General features: G+C 38.5%; 1 long non-coding RNA gene across 1 annotated transcript in view; it reads right to left on the reverse strand.

Moving 5' to 3' along the window:
- LOC102390278 overlaps positions 1-24,318 on the reverse strand; it is a 131,037-nt gene that overhangs the window by 1,054 nt on the left and 105,665 nt on the right. Inside the window, exon 3 of the long non-coding RNA XR_326983.4 lies at positions 23,996-24,128. This is a non-coding gene — a long non-coding RNA (uncharacterized LOC102390278). The remainder of the gene's footprint in view (positions 1-23,995; positions 24,129-24,318) is intronic.

Consider the following 24,318-nt stretch of genomic DNA (forward strand, 5'->3'; position numbering starts at 1 on the left):
AAAGAAGTGGGCGGAGGTAGGGATGGGGAGATGGAGGAAGGCCATCAAAAGGTACCAACTTCCAGTTATAAGACAAATAAGCTCTAGGGATGTAATGTACAACATGATGAATATACTTTATCTTTAATAAAGATAAATATAAATCATTTCAAATCTTTAAATGTATTATTTAACAACACTGCTGTATGTTATGTTATTGTCCAGTTGCTAAGTTGTGTCCAACTCTGCGATCCCATGAACTGCAGCTCACCAGGCTTCCCTATCCTTCACTATCTCCTGGAATTTGCTCAAACTCATGTCCATTGAGTAACTTTCATATATTACATATATGCTGTAGGTTATATATAAAAGTTAAAGGAGTAAACCCTAAGAGTTCTCATCATGAGGGATTTTTTTTTTTCTTTTTCCTCTCTTTTGTATCTATATGAGATGAGAGATGTTCACCAAACTCACTGTGGTCATCGTTCAAGATGTAGATAAGTCATATCATTATGCTGTATTCCTTAAACTTATACAGTGATGTATGGCTATTAAATCTCAATAAAACTGTAAGGAAAAAATGTTTGTAATAAAATAAAAAATAAATTCCAAACATACAAAAGAGTTTCAGAGATATGAAGAGAACTACCTCAGCCCTGGGCCTACTCTTTACTAAGACTATTAACCAGGACCAAAGGCTAAAACCTCTGTGAGACGTAACTTTCTCTTATATAAAATGGAAACTGACAAGAATTCCCCAGCAAGACAATATATAATAATTACATAAATGGAGGGACATATTAAAGTATTGGAATTTTACTGAAGCATCAGAATATCCTTGGGCTTTTTAAAAAGTGGTCACATTAGGGAATTCAAAACTTTTATTTAAATATGACAGCTTTAACATAACCTGAACAGTTTCAAAATAATGTTATAAGAAGCCACATGTGCCACAAATATAAAGTTAAGGGTAGGTTGTATATATATAGCATTTCTTTCCTTCTTGGACTATTTCTTTTCTCTGTTGCTTTTTTACTTTCTTGATAATTTATTTATTCTTTTGATGACATACATGGAACCAAGTTTATTTTTCTTTGTTTAGCTTAAAACATACAAAACCAATGTGCCACACGTATGCATTTTTCTATCAGTCAGGTGTATATTTTTTAAAAAGTCTTAATTTTTTGATTCCCGCCCTTACCAGAAAACTCAGTAACAGAATTATAGCCCCAGGGGTAGATATTCATGTTGATATATTTGTAGAGCTCCGATTAGTGATCTGAAGTATATAAACTATGTATTAAAAGGTTTTCCTATCCTCCACTCACCCCTTCATGACCTTTGCTCAACCAGGGTGCACCAGCTGACTGCCTGAGGGCTCGGCAGTCACGCTACTAAAGGCAGCATTTTTTGAAAAGGGTAAAGCAAGGTGTTGAACTCAGCCTCTTGGTAACCTGCAACCTTCCTCCAAGACCGCAGGACTCGAGAGGCACATAAAGTGCATTCCTCTTCCTCGCCTCTTAACTCCGCAGGCACCGGTGATAAGAACCTAACAAGAACTGCCTTTTCACCACTAGAAAATGCTAGAGTGGATCCAGAGAAATTGGAAGTTAGAGAGTCAAGCTGCACACGGGAATGTTTCCTTTCATTACAGGAATTATTCTGTATGTTTTGACCCAGAGTTGGCTGTGTTTCAGTTTTCGTGTTGATGGCATCTGAGGGAAGGCAAACGGGGCAGTCAGATGAAGCAAACCAAAGGTTCATTTTATTGTGGTGGCCTGTTACTGATTGGTGCAAAAGAACGTTTGAAACTATCATCCTGATGTGCAAGGGAAAAAAAAAAAAAAAACCTCAATCAGAAAGCCCAGCAAATAGGCTGAACTCTATAAAGCCATTTTCTACACACACACACACACACACCTGAACAGAATTAATTAGCACTCTTCATTTTCACATGTTTTAAAGGCTCAGCCTTAGCTCTGTCTAACCCTTAGAAGTTCCATTTATTTCCCAAGCATAACATTAGAAAATGTGAATTCTTTATACAGACATGAGAGCTTGCTTTCTACTCCTGTGAACATTAAAATAAACAGAAGATAAAGGGGAAAAGAGAAGAGGAGGGAGGAAGGGAAGAAAGGAGCCAGGGAAGAAGGAAAGGGAGGAAGGAAAAAAAGAGGAAAGGTATTCTTGGAACAAAATGAAAACCTTAATGTCAATTTCCTCTCCTTTGGGTATGTTTCACGTTGACGGAAGATGGGAATTAGAAAGAAACAAAGGAAAAAGCCAAGCTACAAGGATGTTAGACCGTAACTTTTCAATCAAAATATAATATTTGAAAGTAAAAATATGTTATCATATGACATCACAGTCAAAATCTTTGTAGAACTCTCCATATATCTCCATCTAAAAACTCATGAAACTTTACTATGCAGAGAAAAATAGGGTAGAAAAAGGAAGATGATTCCTCAAAACTGTCTTTCTTATTAAAACCTCACTTTTGGAGAGATCGACATGACCGCAAATAAGCACCTGGAATTTGTCAATTGAATATTTCTTATTTCAATCCAAATACACGGCATTTGTACAGTTACCTAAAAGTATATTTTGAGAAAAACTCTGCAGCACAAAAACCATGCTTCCTCTTCAGAAAATATGTTATCTCATAGTTTACTTTTAGAGACCCAGGCTACAGAACTGGTTTAACATCATTACGTGGTCATAAGAGACAGTCTTGCTACTACTGTAAATATACAGAGCACAAAGTCGAGACTATACCCAAGACTACTAAGATTCTCCCAGCATTGCAGAACTAGAAAGTGGAGAGACCCTATCACTGAGTATATTCAGAAGCATGGCCATGACAGCTCTTCCGGTTGGGTAGTTACATCCAAGATGTCTGGTGAAGCCCCAGAGAGCAGCAAAGCAGAGTAAAACACCCCCACCCAGGGCATGGGGTTCTTTCAGGGGTTCTAAACGCTATATGCATCTTCCTAAGTGTCTCATCTACTACTGAAGAATGATTTGACTTCTGGAAGTAATTTAGTTAGTAAATAAGAGATGATGATCAGGATAAAGATGGTCTGTAATTTGGGGTTAGACGCCATGACCCAACATAGCAATTTCCCCGTAGTTTATAATTTTTGCTTCCAATCTTGAACTGGATAGAGTACAAGTGTAAGAAAACAAATGACTGTTTTTCCTTCCAACATTCTAAATACTTGATTTGGATTTGGGTACATGTTTGAATCTTTAGTGTGTTAGAAAAGATATTATCTGAAATCATTTTTCTCTCTGTGCCTACTCATCAGATGGGCACCAAAAATCTTCATATTTTTAATATTGTTTTGTAAGTTTATCATATGTATACATACAAATGCATACACATGAATTACTTATATTTATTTATCAGTCATATCAGTTGTAATACAACATTTGAAGCTTAAAAACTTTATATTTGGGCAAATATTACATTAAGTAAAAGTATACTTTAAATGAATAGTGTTTTAGTTTTTGCAAAAGAAAATTGGAGAAAGTCAAGTGAATCTTTGATAGGCACTATAGTGTTTTACTTATGAACACCAAAGGACCTCATAAAATCAGCAGAGGTTCAGAGAGCAACTTGTTGTGTTAACGCTATTTATATTCTTATCTAACTTACTGAAAATGTTTTATCATATTATGTACCCAAATAGTTGTTAAGCAGCAACTCTTCAGAAAATGCTAAGTTGCCCAATAATAATAACCCAAGAAATTATGTATCAATTGAGGTTTGGGACTGAAATAAAGTACACAATTTGTAATAACCACCTGCAAATTTGCAAAGCCACCACACAATCCTACCATGTGATCAACTATCTGAAAAAAAAGGGATTTCAAAGATGAAAGGAAAATTAAGGTAGGTATATTCTTTTCCAAGAAAACAAAGATAAAACAGAAGTGTGTGTTTTGTATATTTTTATTACAGAAACAAACTGACCTCTTATTTTTGAAACAGTAAAAATTATTTGTAGAAGTTAGTGACTGTCATCCTTTTGTGCCTTCTTCTCCCCCTTCCCTCAAACACACACACACACACAGTTTTTTCTTCGGAAATGTATGGGGCTATGAGGATTTTTCTTAATTGAGGTAAAGAGGCTAAAACATCTAGACACCATAGTCTCTTTCCATTTATGTACAAACCTTTACATTTTGTGAAGCTAGCAGTTTAGTTGATCGAGTAATGAGTATAATGAAACAGTTGGTTTATTGAGCATTTCGGGTAATGGTGTCATCATTAACTCTACTAGGAACGGAATACATAGGTTACAAGCTCCCATCACTGTATGTATTGGAGAAAAACAGGTTTTTTAAGTTATAGTTTTTATGGTAAATGTAGTAATCAAATATAATCATAGAAGAATTAACGTGGCATAGTATTTTGAAAGGCAACACACAGCATTACATATAAGTAATGCTGTTTATTTCAGAAAGAACTCTGTCTAATCGAGATAATTCCTACACGTCTTTAATGAAGGAAGCTTAGCATTTCCCCTGGTAATTATTCCTACAGTCTGATAATAGCTCTATTCAAGAGCTTTTGTTATATATAATAAAATAGTTGCTCCAATTTTACCAGTTCCTCCCTGAAGAGAAATAATTGATTCCCATTCTTTGAAAGCCTTAAAAGGCTTTCAGATGAATGTTTCTATCTTCTGACAAGCAAGGAGATCTCTGGGACCATGGCCTGGTCTCCATGCAGTTCAAATGCATCGTGTCTATAAGTCTGCTGCAGTAGAAAAAGGGGAAGAATCTATATAAATTGCAAATTATGATCAAATCAGTCACAAGTAACATGAAACAATTTGAAAAATGAAAAGTAGAATGTGTCTAGTTGTTCTGATTATGCAATTATATCATTGTGCGTAGATCTATAACCGAGAATCATTTTCTTATTTCCTATTGATTGAGGAGCATATATGGCTATAGAGATTCTTTTAAGGGCAATAAGATACGATTTTGTCCAGAGTTTCAAAGGACACTTGAGTCTTGTCATGACCCAGCCATCCCTTCTCCAATGGGGTATCTAAGTGGCAGATATAAAAAGGAAGTCAAAAGGTTATTTAGTTATTAACTAGGCTAAACTAGAAAACCCAGTTATTATTTGGTAAAGTGAACTGAGCAGATGGTTCAAACTAGACCCAAGTGGAATCTATTTGCCTCCCAAGAATGACTCTTACCACCAGATGGCCACAAAAAACTAAAGCAACCAGTGTTTACATACAAAGAAAAGAAGAGACAGACTTCCCTGATGATCCAGTGGTTAAGACTCTGTGCTCCTCGTGCGGGGGCCTGGGGTTCCATCCCTGATCGGGGGCTGGATCCCATATGCCCCAAGTGGGAGTTCACATGCCACAACTAAAGGTCCCATGTGCTGCAAGAAAGATTGAAGACCTTGTGTGCCACAACTAAGAGCTGGCACAGTCAAATAAATAAATAATAATAAAACATTAAAAAAAGAGAAAAGATATTAATATCTGCTGGCTTTCTTATCCAGCCAACTCTAAGAAATAGGAAGCTAATAAATCAGCCTTCCCTAGTGGCTCAGACAGTAAAGAATCTGCCTGCAGTGCAGGAGACCTGAGTTTGATCCCTGGGTTGGGAAGATCCCTTGCAGTAGAAAATGGCAACCCACTCCAATATTCTTGCCTGGAGAATTAACCAGGGACAGAGAAGCCTGTTCAGCTTCTGTTCAGTCCACGGGGTCACAAAGATAGCACACAACTGAATGACTAACACTTCCACTTTTCAAAGCAAATAATAAATAAATGTGGCCAATCAGATTTGTATTTAATCCACTTGACAAAAAACAACAAAGGGTGATGGGTAGAGGGGCAAGAACCTTAACTCCTCTCTTGCAGGACTTAGAGTGTTGAATTCAGGCCTATTCTCTTCCCTGTAAGTAGGATACAATCCTCTCTCAATATCTGCAAGGAATTGGTTCCAGGACTCCAGGGAATACCAAAATCTGAGCTACTCAAGTCCCTTATATAAAATGGCATATATTTGCATATAACCTATACACGTTCTTTGAATCATCTGTAGATTACTTATAATACCTAATACAATGCAAATGGTATGTAAAGAGTTGCTGTTATTGTTGCTTAGTCCCTAAGTCCTGTCTGACTCTTTTGGGACCCCACGGGCTGTAGCCCACCAGGCTCCTCTGTCCATGGGATTTGCCAGGCAAGAATACTGGAGTGGGTTGCCATTTCCTCCTCCAGGGGATCTTTCTTACCCAAGGACTGAACCCATGTCTCTTGCAGTGCATGCAGATTTTTTACAACTGAGCCACCTGGGAAGCCACAAATAGTTGCTAGCATGTAGCAAATTCAAGTTTCCCTCTTTGGAATTTTCTGGAATTTTTTTCAAACATTTTTGATCTGCAGTTAACTGAATGTAGAACCCTCAGATATGGAGAGCTGACCGTACTCTGCAAAACCACATAGAAATATCAACTCCCCTCCAGGATATCCTGCCATAGCCCAAGTTTCACAGGCCTTCTCCACAACAACTAAACCGGGAATCAGGAAACTCCAGGCAGAACTCCCAATCAACTGGGTAAGCTGCCCCAAAAAAGAAATTTCAGGCCAATGATCTAAGGTTGGAATCCTTTACTTGGTAGGCAAACGTTCTACTAAGCAGAACAACTTCAACCTTCTTCCCTAGTGCTGTCTACCGGACTGCATGTTCTTTTCAATTATACAATACCAAGTTATCAGCTACAGTCACCATGTGTCCATGAACAGATAAACAGACAAAACATGTGGTATATACATACAGCAGGCTATTACTCAGCCATGAGAATGGAAGGAAATCCTGATATTTGTGACAACATGGATGGGCCTTGAGGCCATTATCCTAAGTGAAATTAGCCAGATAAAGACAAATACCGCATGGGATCACTCATATGTAGAATCTAAGGAAAAATGTCAAACGTAAAACACGACAATAGAAAACTGGTTGTCCTGGGAAGCGGGTGTAGGGAAAATAGGAGAAGGTTGGAAAAGGGTAGAAACTTTCATCTATAAGATGAATAAGGCCTGAGGATTTAATGCCTAACAAGGAAGGTCTGTTCTTCCTGATATGTGTATGCCTGGCTAAAAATGTTTGATGAATGAATGGAGTAATGAGATATATAATTAATTTGGAGGCAAAGAGTCATTTGAAGAAAGATATGCAACCAAATACATTAAATGTAACAATTATTCATTCTTGTTTGTAGGCTGAAAGATAATGATATAAACTATTTGCATATTTTATTAAGTACACATACATGGCTGTTATTATTCAGCTCCAAGTCATGAAGTAATATGAGAAGATACAAAAGAGCATCATCAAGACTTCCAAGGGGACATGAATATTACTAAGACTGTCTTAAAGTTTCAAGCTATAGAATATGTCTAAATAATTAGAGGAATAATTTTAAGAGGAGATAGGAGGCTTCTATCCTTAACATGGATGCTGCGGATATTCATCCAGCCATTCAACAAAATGTCAGGAGCACTATGTCCCAGGGATTCCATTAGACATCAAGGGATCAGAGATAAAGAAGGAATAACTCTCCGTCTCATGGAAATTCCATTTTACCCAGGTATGCAGCATGAGAAAGCATAGTCTACAGATATTTGAGAATGTGGGAAATGAAGTATCAATTGAGCAATTTGGGGGATATTTTTATGAGATTTGAAGCTTGATTGGGATATTTCTTCATGTGAACTTTGGGTGGGAAAAAATGGGTAATAGACAAAGCTAGGGTAAGTAGAGCTTCCTTCATGGCTCAGATGATAAAGAATCCACCTGCAGTGCTGGAAACCTGGGTTCAATCCCTGGGTTGGGAAGATCCCCTGGAGGAGGGCAGGCAACTCACTGCAGTATTCTTGCCTGGAGAATCCCCATGGACAGAGGAGCCTGGAGAGTTACAGTCCATGGGGTCGCAAAGAGTCAGACATGACTGAGCAACTAAGCACAGCACACAGGACAAGTAGAAATAGGGGTGGGGGCAGTTAGTAGAAACAAGGAGAAGAATACAGCATAATGAAGGCATGATATTTTCTGGAGTCTGAGTTCTCTGGTGGTTAAAGCAGATTGTGAAGATAAGGAAAGGGGTGAAATTTTTCAGAAGACAGAGTGGTGAAAAGTGATACTGGAAGGTAGACCCGGGACAGCTTGTAAAGGTTCTTGGATCCACGTTGAGGAGTTTGGATGGCTATCCCCTTGATGCTGCTCTCTGATTAACTTCTACCTCCAGATCAGACTCCTCTGCCGTTCCACCTAGAGACGTTCATCTCAGTTCTTTACCTCTTCCCTGGGATCATGCTTAATGAACTGACTCCTTCGGCATCAATCTCTCCTTTTTCTTGTATTTTCTCTTTAGTGTTTGAACAGCCTCATGTATTTTGCATAACTAAAAAAATAAAACATCTGAATGATCTTCACCAGCCACCAAGCTCTCTTTCCTACTCTTTACTTCTGAAGATTGATCCGTATAATTGCTTTACTCCCAATAGCACTGTAACTGGGATTCTGCTCCACCAGTGAACACCTCCTGTGTCAAGACAAACATCATTGCTGACCCTGTTGTTGTCAACTCTAGGGGACATTTTAAAATTACCTCAGTGAGGTCTTCTGCTGCATTTGTTAATCTCATACATGTACTCTATGCTTTTTAGTATCTTGGCATCACCTGAGTTCTTTTTTTTTAACCATTCATTCTCTATCGTAGGATATTTCTCTGTCTACCATTTAATGTTGATATTCTTCAGGATTCAGCCTTTATTCTATTTTCTTCTCATTCTTCACACTGTTCATGAGTAATTTCACATTCACGCATGGTTTGAAATGATAAATATCCATCCGATAAGGACTCTGAAATTGGTCTCTCTGGCTTGGTCTTCCTTTGTTTTAGATTTCTTTATTTAGCCAACTTTCACTTGGCCATCCTACAGTATATCAGACTCTAAAAATCCAATAAATAATGGAAGGATCGCCTCCAAACCTTCCCTATTGTTTGTGTTCTCCAGTATCAGCTCATAATCACCATATCATGCTAGACTACTTCATCTCTACTATTATACCCTCCCTTACAATATTCTGGGGATTTTATTCCTACGTATATCTTAAAGTTTTTCTTTCCTGTATACAAATACCAGCCTCATCATCTGTGGCTTTCATGACTACAATATCCTTCCAGTCAAGATCTTTTCCCTCCATCATTTTTCACATTTATTCCACTCTTTATCCAACACTAAAATGACTCAGCTTTAACAGGACTATAAGTTTTCCTAATTAGAACCTACTATCAGTTACCCATTACTCAAGAAATGCAGCCAAACTCCAACTCATGCTATATTCTTGCTTGTTTTAGACCATCTAAAGGTTTCCCATTAAACTTAAAATAAAAATCATATAATTCACCAAGACACAGAGGGCTTTGCCAAGGAGGTCCCTCCCTATCTCGTCAATCTCATTTTTAGCCACCGGGCCACCCTTGCTTGCTATAACCATGGTGGTCTTCTTTTAAGTTCTTCAAAGAAGCCAAGCTCTTTCCTACTTCAGGTCCTTTGCAATGAGACTCTTTCCTCCAACTTTGTAAGCGTCAGTTCCTTTTCATATTTAAGTGGGACCTGATCAGAAAGTCTGAATATGTCTGCTCTCTCACTTTTTTCTATCAGCCATTTGTGTTTCCCTTCAGAGCACCCATCAGAACGTACACTTGCTTTTGTATTTTTTTTTTTTTGACTCCTAATGTGTACAATGTGAGCTCCAAGAGAGCTGAGACAGCTTTTCTCAGATTTACTCTGTATCCACAGAGTGCCTGGTGGTCAGAAAGGCACTCAATCAATGTTCTTGAATGGTTATAAGTTGTATACTCATGACACCTCTTTCTTATCTTCTTTTCCACCCTTCTGAACCTCTATTTCCTACCTCGCAGTTATTGAGAAGTGCCATGTCACACCCTATTAGAGGGTATGTAGAAGCAGAAAAGGGCAACAGAGAATGAGATGGTTGGATGGCATCACCAATGCAGTGGACATGAACTTGGATAAACTCCAGGAGATGGCGAGGGATAGGAAGCCTGGCATGCTACAGTCCATGGGGTTGTGAAGAATCAGACACAACTTGGTGATTGAACAACAAAAACCCTTCGATACATTTTCTCCTGCTCCTATATCTGTCTGGATAATCACCTATGCTTCCCTTCCCTCTAAGCCTGCATGATCTATTAAGCCTCAACTCAGGGATAATCCCACCAGGAAACTTCCCTGAAAACTTAGGCTATGTTAAGTCTTCCTCCCTTGAGCCCCATGACACTCTGGGTTCCCTCTATAACACGTTCCATGTTATATTGAAATGATCTGCTTTTGGCTGACTTTCTACCTCCCCAATCATATATCCATATTCATATTCCTTTAGGGGAAGGCTCCCATCTTATTCTACTTTGTATTCCATCTCCAAGTAGGGTGCCTAACAGATACTTTCGAGCAACCTTATTTTTAAACTTTATGTTTTAAATAATAGGAATTCAGGACACTTAATAGGAATTAACTGTGACATAGTCAGTTCTGTGCTTTTAAATAATCTCTCTGCTATATGGAGGCTGGATTGTAACAGACAGAGCCTATTAAGCCTAATAAGAGGATGAGACAGTGATGGAGCAAGAGATACTGAACAAGAGCAGTGACCAGTTAAGAACCACTAGAGGATGAGGGAAATACAGACCTGTTGGTTAAAGGCTACAAACTTTCATTTATAAGATGAAAAAGATCTAAGAGTCAGACACGACTGAGCCACTGAACTGAACTGAAGGACCTAATATATAAAATATGAGGATTTCAGCTGGTAACACTCTATTTCATAATTGAAATTTGCTAAAAGGGTGGAGATGAAATGTTCTCAGCAAAAATGGGGAAAGAGGGTAAGCAAACAAATGAGGTGATGACTGTGTTAATGGGGGGAATCCTTTCACAATGTATAAGTATATAAAACCATCACATAGTACACTTAAATACCTTAAATATTGTCAGTTATATCTCAATAAAGCTGAAAAAAGCAATGTATTAGACAAAAGTAAGTTGAAATGGTAATGACGGGGAAAGTGAACTGAAAAGAGGAAAGAATCTAAGATGAGTAAATTTTCTGATTTAATTAATGGAATAGTGTAACCATCTATAAAAAAGCAAAATGATATATGAGGAGGCTGCTAATGTGCAATTCAGCATTCATAACCTTTGGATTCAGTCAATCTTTCCTATAAGTCAAAGAATAGTTGAGTTTGTTCATTCTCATTTCTGCATTTGCGAATGTGAAGTTTGACTATGCATTCTGAAATACCAACAGTGTGAAATGAGAACATATCTTTCTTTTTTTCTACCCATTAGTCCATTAGCCTTTCATGTCCATTCTGTGTAATTCAAAATGCAACCAATATAGGAGAGGATAATTTTTTTATATTTTACTTTCATAAAAGATGGTTCACTCTCTTGGTAATCAGTTTTACACCTTTACTTTAATTGTATCAATTTCCGAGTGTTATGAACCTTTCCCTTGACATCTATATAATTCTACATAATTTTCAATTGCTTTCAATTTCATCACTTAGCTGAGCTTCATTCCAGTTACTAAAAAATAAGTTTTTAGAAAACCAGAACAAAAATAAAATTCAAAGCATTATGCTAATGTAATGTGTTTTTTCCCCTATGTGGAAACTTGGATATACACCAAAGAAAGAAAATGCCGAAATATTTTATTTACAGGAGAAAAAAAATCATCAAAACAATTGTAATGTTAGTCCATATCAGATCTATTCTATTTGCCATTAGAGTAAAATTTTGAAAGGAGTATTTCATGAAGATGAAACTTCATGGAATAATCCATGAAGATTTCCTGAGGGTGCTGATCTACTGATAAGTAAGAGCACAGGACCTGAAGTGAGAGAGGCTTCCTCAAAGTTTTTCTTTCTGGCAAATTTCTTAATTTCTCTCTGAGCTATATCACATTGTAAAATGAGAAAAATAATTGACTTAGTTAAGATTTCATAGGATGCAAGCTTTAGAAATGCAATTCAAGTTAGTTTCAGTGCAGAAAGGAATTTATTATGGCAGGTTACCCAGAGTGTTAAGATGCTAAGTGCTAACTTACTTGAGCCGTGTCCATTAGCTCAAATAATGGTTCTTTCTCTCTCTCTCCACTGCTAGTGACTGTTTTCTTCATGTTGGCTTCATTCCCAGCCAGGAGCTAGTGCCTATATACATGGTGGGAAAGTTGCTGGCTCATTCTTTCTGTTTTGTCTTTTTTTTGTACCATGAGTTGAGAGGACTTATGTAATTCTGGAACTGACAGAGAAACAAAAAAATAGCAACTTTCCCAGAGCAGTGCAATTAGTCATGCTTGGGTCATGTGACCAGCCCTGAACCAATTGTGGTTTCAAGAAGAAAAGTAATTATGATCGTCCAGGCCATGGGTTCAGCCAGCATTTGGTCCTGGGGAGCAGATCAATTCCACCCAATCACAAGATTTCTGCGGAGTAACTGCAGAATAAGGAAAGGCTGCTCCCATGAGGAGGAGATGACAGAAAGGAAAACAACATTATAAAAAACATTATTATAATACACATTCCAAGGTGGCTGGCAGGTTAAATTGGATGATACACCAAAGCACATCAGAAAACTCAAAATGGGTTTATTATTAATTACTGGCATACAATATTAATATAATCATAGGCTATTCTTATCTTCTGCCTATAGAGGACATATCAGTCTTTCCCTGACCAATTCCTGGGACTTCATTGTTCAGGCTAACAGCATAATAAGAAACACAGGGTTGAAGAATTGAAGAGATAAGGCATCATATATTGAATAAATATTTACTGAGTCTCTACATTGTGCTGAGAGTTCTAGGTGCTAGGATACAGTGCTGAAACTAAACAGGTGCCCCCTCTTGTGTACTTGTGTAAACAAAATAATTTCAAGTATGATCAAAGATTTCTAGGAAAACAAGACAAGGTAATAATGCTTTAAAAAGTGCCCAGGAATGAATTACTTTAGACTGCGTGTCATGAAGAGGCCTTGGCAAGAATGTGATCAGACAATGGTATAAGACAGTCAGTACCTGTTGGCTAGAATGCAGTGAATGAGAAGGAGCAAAACAGAGATGAAGATGGGGAGAAAACAGGTGCCTTGCAGGTTATGGTGAAGGATTTTAATTTGATTCATTTGAACCTGCTGGTAATAGAAGTCACTGAAAGATTTTTGATCAGGAATAAAATGTGATTTGCTGGTTACTGAAAAATCATGCTGTCTTACTTGTTAAAAATTATTAATTGGGGCAAAAGTAGAAACCAGAACACCAATTAGAAGGTCTTTGCATTCCATACTGTAATGATGGTGATGAGAAACACAAAGATCTCAGTAAAGGTGAAAAGTGGATCAATACCAGATAATTGTGGAGATAAAATTTACAAAACTCTGTGCTGGATTGAGTGTGGAAACTGAGGGCAAAAGAAATACCAAGAATAATTTATAGGCTTCAGTCTTGAGCAACTGTGTGGATGAAAAGATAGGAGAAGAAATAAACTTGGGGATAAAAGAATCAGTGAGTTTGCCCATGCTAGATTTGAGCTCGCTCTTAGACATCGAGATGGCAATGTCAAATAGCAGGTGGTCACGTGAACCTGGAGTGCAGTCCAAATCTGTTAGCCCAGCCAACCCTCTCCACGCTCACTGCCCCCAACTCTCCTTCCAGCTCGTGGGGTCCGCTTTATCCACAGCTACTGGGGTCTGCTTTCTGTCCCTCCAATGCAACAAGTGCCTTTCTGCCCTCTGCCACAGGCCACAGAACACTCTGCCCTAAATCTTCAAGTGGCTGGCTCGTCTCACCATCCAAGCTTCAATCTCCATGTTTCCCAAAGATCAGCTCTGTGGCACTGCACATCACAACACAGAGCACTTAGGACTATCATACTTGTTTGTTTCTCTACTTTCTGCTTCTCTCCACGAGAATGTACGTCCTCTCGGGATGGGACCTATATTTAATTTTTTGTTCCCTACTTGTAATCCTCAATACATCTTCCCTTGTGGCTCAGCTGGTAAAGAATCTGCCTGCAATGCAGGAGACCTGCGTTCAATCCCTGGGTTGGGAATATCCCCGGAGAAGGGAACGGCTACCCACTCCAGTATTCTGGCCTGGAGAATTCCATGGACTGTACAGTCCATGGGGTCGCAAAGAGTCGGACATGACTGAGCATCTTTCACTTCACTGTAAGCCTAAGAGTCTAGAGCCTGGCACAGAGGAGGTGGTTGTGAATACTGGTTAAATAAATGAAAGCAAAAGACATATTTTTGCAATACTGCTCTGAGGTGCACCCTCTACGCAGTCTCATGTGGTGACCACCCTTAGCGCCTTCTATTTAGTGCACAGATTCCAGAACCACACTGCCCCTTGCCAGATGTGTGATCTTTGATAAACTACTTAACCTCTATTTCAGTCTCTCCATTTAGAAAATCTGGAAAAGATAGCCATCCCAAAGTGTTATGGGGATTGAAAAAAATTATGCATTTTAAGGGCCTCAAAGAGTGTATGGCTTGTGGCAAGCCATGAACAAGTGATGGCTATTTTTAACATCACCATCATCACCATCATCATCATCCCTAGACCAACTGACTACCATCAGGGGAGCATTGTCACATAAGAACACAAAAGCTTCTGCCACATTAAACTCCAGATATTAGGCTGGAGAGGAAAATGTTCAGAGAAGACAGATAGTGTGTGATCATCATTTTCAGTCTTATATGAGTGCGAAAAAGAATGAATTAGCAGAAAGTTAACAACCTTACTTAGAGTATATTTCAACTATGTGGGGATTTGGGTGTGCCATTTTACTTGTTTCGATCTTAATTCTCTCATGTGTAAAACAGATTATTCCTAAGATCTTTCCAGCTCTAAAAGTTTATGACTGTTTCATAACCACAAATCCACATGTAATACAAAGGGGGGAAACTTAAAATTAATTTCCTACTTAGTTTTCAACAAAGTCTAACTTTGTAAGGTATAAGACATGCACCAGTTTTTATTTTCATCCTGATTTCTAATATTTCTGGATCTCACAAAATTCTATGCCGTAAATAAAGCATTATTGTTGTTTAGTCACTCAGAAGTGTCTGACACTTTTGAGACGCCCATGGGATTTTCTGGGCAAGATTACTGGAGTGGTTTGCCATTTCCTCCTACAGGGGATCTTCCAGACCCAGGGATCAAACCCAGGTCTCTTGCATCTCCTGCATAAGCAGGAGGATTTTTTATCACTGTGCCACCTGGGAAGCCATGATTGCAGTCTATTTCATGAGTAGGTGAAAGCACGCTAAATGACTTTTTCCAAGGTCTTTCTAAAAATATTTTAGAAGACCTGAGATTAAAATAAAATTATTTATTCCAAGTTTCTTATCACTTGGCTGAATTAGCTCTCATTTTCTTTCTGGCACAGTTAACTTGGTAACATTCTCCTGTTAAGAGGGTAATCTTGGATGAAATAACCATACATCACTCCAAAGAGATTTCAAAGTATTAAGAATGCTTTCTGGATTATAAATTCCTGGGCAACTTTACTTCATGTAGACCATAAAATACATTCAAATTAGCCAGTGATGAGTCAAAAATTACTTTGCTCTAGGAATTAGACAGGTGTCAAAGGGAAATTATAAAATGTAACCACTGCAGAAACCTCCTACTTCACATTCAGTGGCTTCTGCTCCTTTCTGTCCAATTCCTCACATAGATAATGATTTCAGTGGCTGTAAATACTTGTCTTAACATCGCTATTCTCAATTTTGGGGGGTTTATTTTCTCATTTAGATCTCATTGAAACAACGGACATTTAAAAACAGCCATTAAAGATGATATTCATGCAAAAAATCATGTATATGAATGTAGTATTTGTCAAATATATTTATGCTGCATTAAAAACTGCATTTAAGTAAACAAAACAAAAATCCTATTTGTTGACCTTTTTCCAATCATTAACAAAAGGATTAACAGGGTTTCTGTGGTGGTTCAGTGGTGAAGAATCTGCCTGCCAGTGCAGGAGACACGGGGTCAATCCCTGTTAAGGGACCCATACTACAGGGCAACTAAGCCTGTGTGCCATGACCACTGAGCCTGTGCCCTACAACCTGGGAGCTGCAACTGCTGAGTCCACGTGCCGCAACTACAGAAGCCCACGCACCCCAAAGCCTGTGCTCCACACCAAGAGAAGCGACCGTAACGAGCAGCCTACATACCACATCTAGGGAGTATCCCACACTTGCAACTAGAGAAAGCCTACGCAAAGCACAAAGACCAAGCACAGCCAGAAATAAATAAATAAACAAATAAAATTTAATTTAAAACACCACTCATCCTACATAAAAACACAAAAGGACTAAGACTAACAGAGAGAAATATATCTATGATTATACAAAGATAGATAAATCGGCCTCACAAAATAGCTAAGTGAAGATGATGAAGATGTAAGGAACATCAATATGTGGATTATTTTCATGAGCTTTATTCATCTTTAAGAAAAACAAGAATCTTAAGACAGTGAAGTTTATTATCACCACTTCCTGGTAATTTTTGTCCTTCTGAAGCTTGGAGCAAACGAAAGAGTAAACCCTCCTTGGAATCTACATATCACTGAAGTGTCAGACATGCCAATAATATTAAGGGCCTGATGATTTACAGGAACATCCACACTTCGCCTGACAACTTTCTATCCCCACAAGAATCTATGGATCATTTCTCTTTAGGGAAACCAAATCAAAACAAAAACAAGACAAGCCACACTTTCCAATTTTGCAGCCAGAACATATCAAAGCGGTGTTTTCTTGGAAGGAAAAAAAAAAACCAGGAGGCATGTATTCTGCAGTATGTGAATCACAAAACCCTGAATTTCGGTTTTCTATCATCACTCAATGTCCTGCAGGTGATACTTGTCGTCGTCACAATTATTAGACTCTTCAAATAGAGACATGTTCCAGAATCCTCCAGGAGATGGATTTCAATAGCACTTTGGGCAATTTACACAACCGGCTTCCCCACTCAGCTGGAAAAAAGCCATCATCTCTTTGAGGGTTGCTAAAGAGAAGGGGGATCTTTAGGTAACCTAATTGGCTGGCATCTGGTCCCATCACTTCATGGCCAATAGAAGGCGAGAAGGTGGAAACAGTGACAGACTTTATTTTCTTGGGCTCCAAAATCACTGAAGATGGTGACTGCAGCCGTGAAGTTAAAAGACATTAGCTCATTGGAAGAAAAGTTATGACAAACTGAGACAGCATATTAAAAAGCAGAGGCATCTGCTTTGCTGACAAAGGTCCGTATAGTCAAAGCTATGGCTTTCCCAGTAGTCATGTACAGACATAAGAGCTCATTATAAAGACGGCTGAGAACCAAAGAATCAATGCTTTTGAATTGTGGTGCTGGAGAAGACTCCAGAGTCCTTTGGACTGCAAGGAGATCAAACCAGTCCATCCTAAAGGAAATCAATCCTGAATATTCATTGGAAGGACTGATGCTGAAGCTCCAATACTTTGGCCACCTGATGGGAAGAGCTGACTCATCAGAAAAGACTCTGATGCTGGGAAAAATTGAAGGTAAAAAGAGAAGGGGACGGCAGAGGATGAGATGGTTGGATGGCAGCACCGACTCAATGGACATGAGTTTGAGCAAACTCTGGGAGATGGTGAAGGACAGTGAAGCCTGGCGTGCTGCAGTCCATGAGGGTGCATCGAGTTGGACACGATTAAGAGATAGAATAGTGACAAAAAGTGGCTTCACTCGGAGAAGGCGATGGCACCCCACTCCAGTTCTCTTGCCTGGAAAATCCCATGGGTGGAGGAGTCTGGTAGGCTGCAGTCCATGGGGTTGCAAAAAGTCGGACATGAGAGAGACTTCAGTTTCACTTTTCTCTTTCATGCATTGGAGAAGGAAATGGCAACCCACTCCAGTGTTCTTGCCTGGAGAATCCCAGGGATGGGGGAGCCTGGTGGGCTGCCATCTATGGCGTCACACAGAGTCGGACACGACTGAAGCGACTTAGCAGCAGCAGCAGCAGCTGCCCCACCCCAGATTAGATAACATCCTCACAAATGGCCTGATCTGTTTTCATTCCACTCTCTTCTGTCCCTTTCCTTTCCATTTTTGAGTTTCCTTGTTTCCTACATGTATCTCTCTGTCTATATCCTCGTAGCAAAAAATAAGAGGATGTGATTTAGAAGTGGCGAATATGAATTGACAAAGAAATACTATTCAAATGCCTTTCTTTCTTCCAGTTTGTGACTGTACCATCTCTTTGTGAAGGGCAAAATACACAGCCAACAAGGGTTGTATGGGTGAAACAGGGTATTAATAGGAATGTTCTTCTCCAATAACATTTACATCATGGTTTAGAGAATGTATAAAATAAGAGACTTATCTACTGTTTGTAACTTTGCTAGAAAAACGTTTGGGTGACCTAACAGGGTAAGAGTAGGACAAAACATACCAAATTATAGCTGACTAACTTTATATGAACTGATTTATGGGGGTGAAAGTTTGGATTAGGCTCCATGATGCAATGTAGAATTCCAGGATTTTTACAGTTTTTACAACCCATTACAAGGGCAGAAGGAATATATTTTATCTTACAACTCGTACTTTCTACTTTTGTGCATGCATTATGAAAAGTAAAAGTGTTAGTTGCTCAGTCATGTCCAACTCTTTGTGACTCCATGGACTGGAGCCCACCAGGTTCTTCTGTCCATGGAATTCTCCAGCAAGAATCCTGGAGTACGTTGTCATTCTCTTCTCCAAGGGATCTTCCCAACCCAGGGATCAGACCCAAGTCTTCTGTATTGCAGGCAGATTCTTTACTGTCTGAACCACCAGGGAAACTAATATGTATTATGTAAATGTATAATGTGTAAATATATATATATACATAGGCATTAGGCAATTGAAGTTTTAGAAGACCTCTAGATAACAGTATCTTCTGTACCTAAAATACTATTTTTTCAGTTCAGTTCAGTTCAGTTCGTCACTCATGTCTGACTCTTTGTGACCCCATGGACTGCAGCACGCCAGGCCTCCCTGTCCATCACCAACTCCCAGAGTTTACCCAAACTTATCTCCATTGAGTTAGTGATACCTTCCAACCATCTCATCCTCTGTCGTCCCCTTCTCCTCCCACCTTCAATCTTTCCCATTTTTACCCATGTCAAATAAGACCTCTTATAATGTTCTCTTTTCAAGATTTTTGAATGGTAATTTTCAGTTTGGCTTAAGTTTTGGCTATTTACAGACTTGTCATAGTTAATACATGGGCTTAATCAAGGTCTTTTTTGAAAGCTATAGATAGATCCCCATATCTGATTATTGATCATAGTGATGTTAATAATGTAACCACGCAGCAGATGGCATTTTCATTTGTTTTAATCTGAATTCATCATTCTCAGAGTCAGTTATGCATGTGCGTAGCACCACAATGTGCTAATAAGTGGGATTTGTGGAAGACACAGCCCTACCTGTAAAGCATTTTCTGAACAATACTTGTCTTGGCATCCACAGGTAACTCTCTCAAGGTACACAGTGGGAACCAACAGGGAAAGGCAGATTATAATGCATAAGGCTCTGTTCTCGCCTCATGTGAAAAGCAGGAGTGAGATCTTTAATTTCTCAATGAGATGTTTGGTGAAGAATTGTGTATTTTCAAAATCCTCTTTGTATAAGTAATTACTACTGATTTCAAAATCATTTCAGCAGTCACCACGATAACTCTTGGTAAAACAAAACTCAAATGCGATAAACGTAATACCAAGGGCAGGTTTTTAGAAGAAAACTAATAGGGAAATATATAATGTTAACCGGGGGTGGGCAAGTTTTAAAATATTAGTTTAACACAGCTGCTTACTAGCTGTAAGACTTTGGGTGAATCTCTTAACCACGACATAGCATATTGCCTCTCATTTGAAAAACTTGGATAATCATAACCTACTTAGCAATGTTTCTGTGTGGATGAAAGCCTAGACTATATTTCACAATCAGTAAAGCATTATTGCAGTTACTGTTGGTATTATTAATATCACATTGGCAATGGAGAAATTGACCAAAATGACAAGTCTTTATCTAGCTTGGTGGTATATTTTGGATTGTAGACACATGCTGTGCCTAGTCGTTCAATAGTGTCTGACTCTTTGCAACCCCATGGATTACAGCCTGCCAGGCTCCTCTATCCATGGGATTCTCCAGGCAAGAATACTGGAATGGGTTGCCATTCCCTCTTCCAGGGGATCTTCCCAACTCAGGCACTGAATCCAGGTTTCCCACACTGCAGGCATATTTTTACCATCCAAGCCACCAGGGAAGCACAGCAGGGTTAATTGTAGCTCAAATTTCCGATGTTTGTACTTGGGTTGAAAATGCCCATTGATATTAACATAAGAATTTTGTTTACCACAGAATTAGCTTACATAATATTCACAAAGTTTAGGGAAAATAGAGGCACATACACTTGAACATCTCTGATCTTCCATGACAAAGTAAAGGTTGGAAAAATTCTAAGTGTCACTTGCCGAGTAGTAAAACGGAAGAGAAATGCTGATGAGATGGCCAAATCTAAGCCAATGCAGGGTAAATGAAAGAACATGCTGCTTTGTCACAACTGTGGGCTTTACAACCAGACCTAAGTTTGATCTCAGTTTACCCACCTACACATAGGATGCTCCAACGAGTCTATTTCCTCCTTAAAAAGCACACTCCCTTATAGCTATTTCTGAAGTGCTTCCCGGAGGATCAAATGAGACAATATCATTGAAGATGCCCATTTCCTTCTCCAGGGGATCTGCCTGACCCAGGGATCGAACCCGAGTCTCCCACATTGCAGGCAGACTCTTTACCCTCTGAGCATCAGGGAAGCCCGGAAGATGCCCAGGAGAAGGCTCAAAACTCTCAGATGCTATTTAATATTGTGAAGCTTTTTTTTTCTGTTTTTCCATAGAAATGCTTGTGGACTATTGTGCCAGTTTATAAATAACACATCTCAAAAGAGTAAGGTGAAAAGATAGAGTGCAAGTAACCAAGGTGCCTGAGGGGTATGCCCATTAAGCAAAAGAGTCCTTGATAATTAGGGAGGGCATTAAAATTCCATATTTAGCTAACAAATATTAAAGATAGATAAAGGCAGTGCTGAGCAGCCCTCAGAATGTGTTGTCTTTTCCTAACTTCCTACTCAGCTGATTACTAAGGACAACAGAGCCGTTTCGTTAATTCATAGCAATGATGAGAAGCCCCACAGCAAATAATTGAATATCACAGAGTCATCACTAAATAAATAAGTCCCACTTTAAAAAAGAAATGTAACAGTGCTGAGATATAGGAGGTAATATGTTCATTCTATAATTGCAGCTGAATTTTAATTATTTTGGATAATAATCTATTCCACATATATGGATGCTCTAATGCATTTGAGGTATTATCAGATGGCTCCACCATTTCCATATCTGAATAATTATCTAAGTACTGAATGAGTTCATTAAGAAATTTGGATGGCTGATTTACATTAACATATGCCACATTCCTATTTTAAAATGGTTTTCATTATCATCTCAGTTTCCAAGTTTTAATCACGCCTCAAACTTGGGCAAGCCACAATTACCAATGAGTAAAGTCATGTGAGTTCAACCAAGAAGCAGGCATAACAGGATTAACTGCTTCTTGTAGTCTATCTTCACAATCAATAATGATCACAATCACTGAGCCAATATGTGATCATCTGCTGTGTCTGTTAAAATGGCAGTAATAAGTGATTCAGCTGTCCTCTGATCATTCAGTTTTACATAAAAAGTATACTGACTCTCCAGCAGACCAAGGGTGTTCAAAGGAGATAGAAACAAAAGCCATGTTTACACATGAAAGAAAGCAAGCCATTATTCCAGAACCCCGAAGCACTCTAACCCACCTTACAAGGTTATTTATCATAGAAAACCTTACCCATATCCGATCCACTAACATCAACTTATTTGATAGTAAATAGTGTATTCTTGAAGAGAGGGCCCCAAATTCAATTTATACCTCACGGTCGAAGTAAATAAGAAAAGACTGACAAATCTCCCTGCATACATCCCCACAATTTCATGTTCCTTTTGATCAAATCGGGGGAAAGACAGAGCAGAAAATGAGATTTTTGCTCGGTTAGAAGGCTGCATAAGTGGAAAGTGTGTTTTTAAAGGTCTCCAGGAGAACAATTATATCAAGGATATAAATATGACAGAAATAATATTTGTAGAAAATTAAAGGGGATTAAAAGGAAAAAGAATCAAGTCAATAAAACTTAATCAAAAAAATTATGACCTAGTCATTAATAACACGTGGAATACAGGATCCTGTTTGTTTGAAACGGCATAGATTGTCCTTCTGAGAGAATACATGCTACCAGTGAGCAAAGGAAAACAGATGCTCTTCATTTCTGGACACCTTGTAGAGTTATTTCCTAGCTCAGGATAAAGTGAGCAGGTGCACAGAGAGGAACTTAGTACACTGAGACTCTGAGGACCAGAAGGCTCTGGTCACCATCCATGGGCTGTTTCACAGACAAGCTTATGCCTTGTAACTGGTCGTTGACTTTGGCCTGAACAGCTGCTGGAGGAGGAGACGACTTGTCTTACCCTCACTTTTAACAACTTCTTTCTAATGTAGCTTGACTACATTTTACTACAAAAGTTTTAACCATTGTACTTAATTTTATTAAAAGGACCTTGATTCTACCCTCTACCCTATTGATTTTTAAAAATTTTTTGGATCTTTTAAAATTGCAACACGACATGGATGGATCTAGTGATGATCATACTAAGCAAAGTAAGTCAGAAAGAGAAAGATAAATACCATGTGATGTCACTTATATGTGGAATCTGAAATATGACACAAAAGAACTTATCTAAGAAACAGTAACAGAATCACAGGCATAGAGACTTGTGGTTGCTGGTGGCAGACAGGTGAGGGCAGGAGGGATTGGGAGTTTGGAGTTATCGGATACAAATTATTATACACTGGACAGATAAACAACAAGGTCCTACTGTAGAGCACAGGGAACTATACTCAATATCCTGTAATAAATCATAATGAAAAAAAAAGAAAAAAATATATATATGAAGCTGAATCACTTTGCCGTACACCAGAAACTAACACAACACTGTCAATCAACCATACTTCAATAAAATAAATTTTTAAAAAACCATTAAAATTGCAAGACAAAATATCTTTACTTTTGGTTCTTGCTTTGATTACAACCTTAAAGCTTACACTCTCCAATTCTTAGTAAGAAAAGAGCTAGAATTCATACATATATCTGCATATTCTAAATTTTCTAAGATCAACCCTGACCATCAAAATAATATGTATTTTACACTATTTTTGTTGCCTCTTAGAAAAATACTCACAAACAAAGCTTCAGCACTCTGCCATTGACATACACTTAGAGATGTTATCTACTGAGAGTAAATCTATGGATCACTATTTATTCATTGTAGTGATGATATTAAAGATATCACCAGGGATCACCTAAAAAGGACTAATGGGAAATATTTCTTCTGACTTCAACATGTAGGAGAGCAATGATTCTTATAAACAATTGAGTCATATTTATTGTCTGGATATTATTTCTTGTAAATAGTGGTATCCCTCTCTGCTTTGGCTCTCCATTAACTTACACAATACAATATACGTACTGATGTCTTAATTTTATTTCTGAATGTATTAGTTTCTTATTGCTGCATAATTAATTATCTAATTAAGCCCTATCATTAGGGCTTAGAAAGCAATAAACATTTATTACCTGGTAGTTTCTGTGGGTGCAGCTTAGCTGAGTGTCTCTGTTCCAAGGTCTCATACATGTCTGTGATCAAATTTTGGCCAGGGCTGTCTTCTCCACTAAGGGCTTAAGGAAAGGAGCATCTGCTTTCTTGGAATCACTTACCTGGTTGCTGATAGGATGTGACTTTTCACAGGATGTTGGACTGAAGTCCTTAGTTTCTCATCGTTGGTCAGAGGACTCACTCAGTTCCTTGCTGAAGTGCCTTGATCACAGGTCAGCTCACATTCATGGCAGACTGAGAAAGCAACAGAGAAGATGTAAATTACTGTCTTTTTGGAACCTAATCTCAGAAGTGATCACTTCTGGTACATTCTATTCAATTAAAAGGAAGCCACCAGGTCCAGCTTACATTCGAAGGGACGGAATTGCACAAAAGCGTGGAGACAAAGAGGTGAGGTCCTTGGGGGCCAATGCAGAGGCTATTT

The sequence above is a fragment of the Bubalus bubalis genome, chromosome 1 (genome assembly GCF_019923935.1).
Source record: "Bubalus bubalis isolate 160015118507 breed Murrah chromosome 1, NDDB_SH_1, whole genome shotgun sequence".
NCBI classification, from domain to species: Eukaryota; Metazoa; Chordata; class Mammalia; order Artiodactyla; family Bovidae; genus Bubalus; species Bubalus bubalis.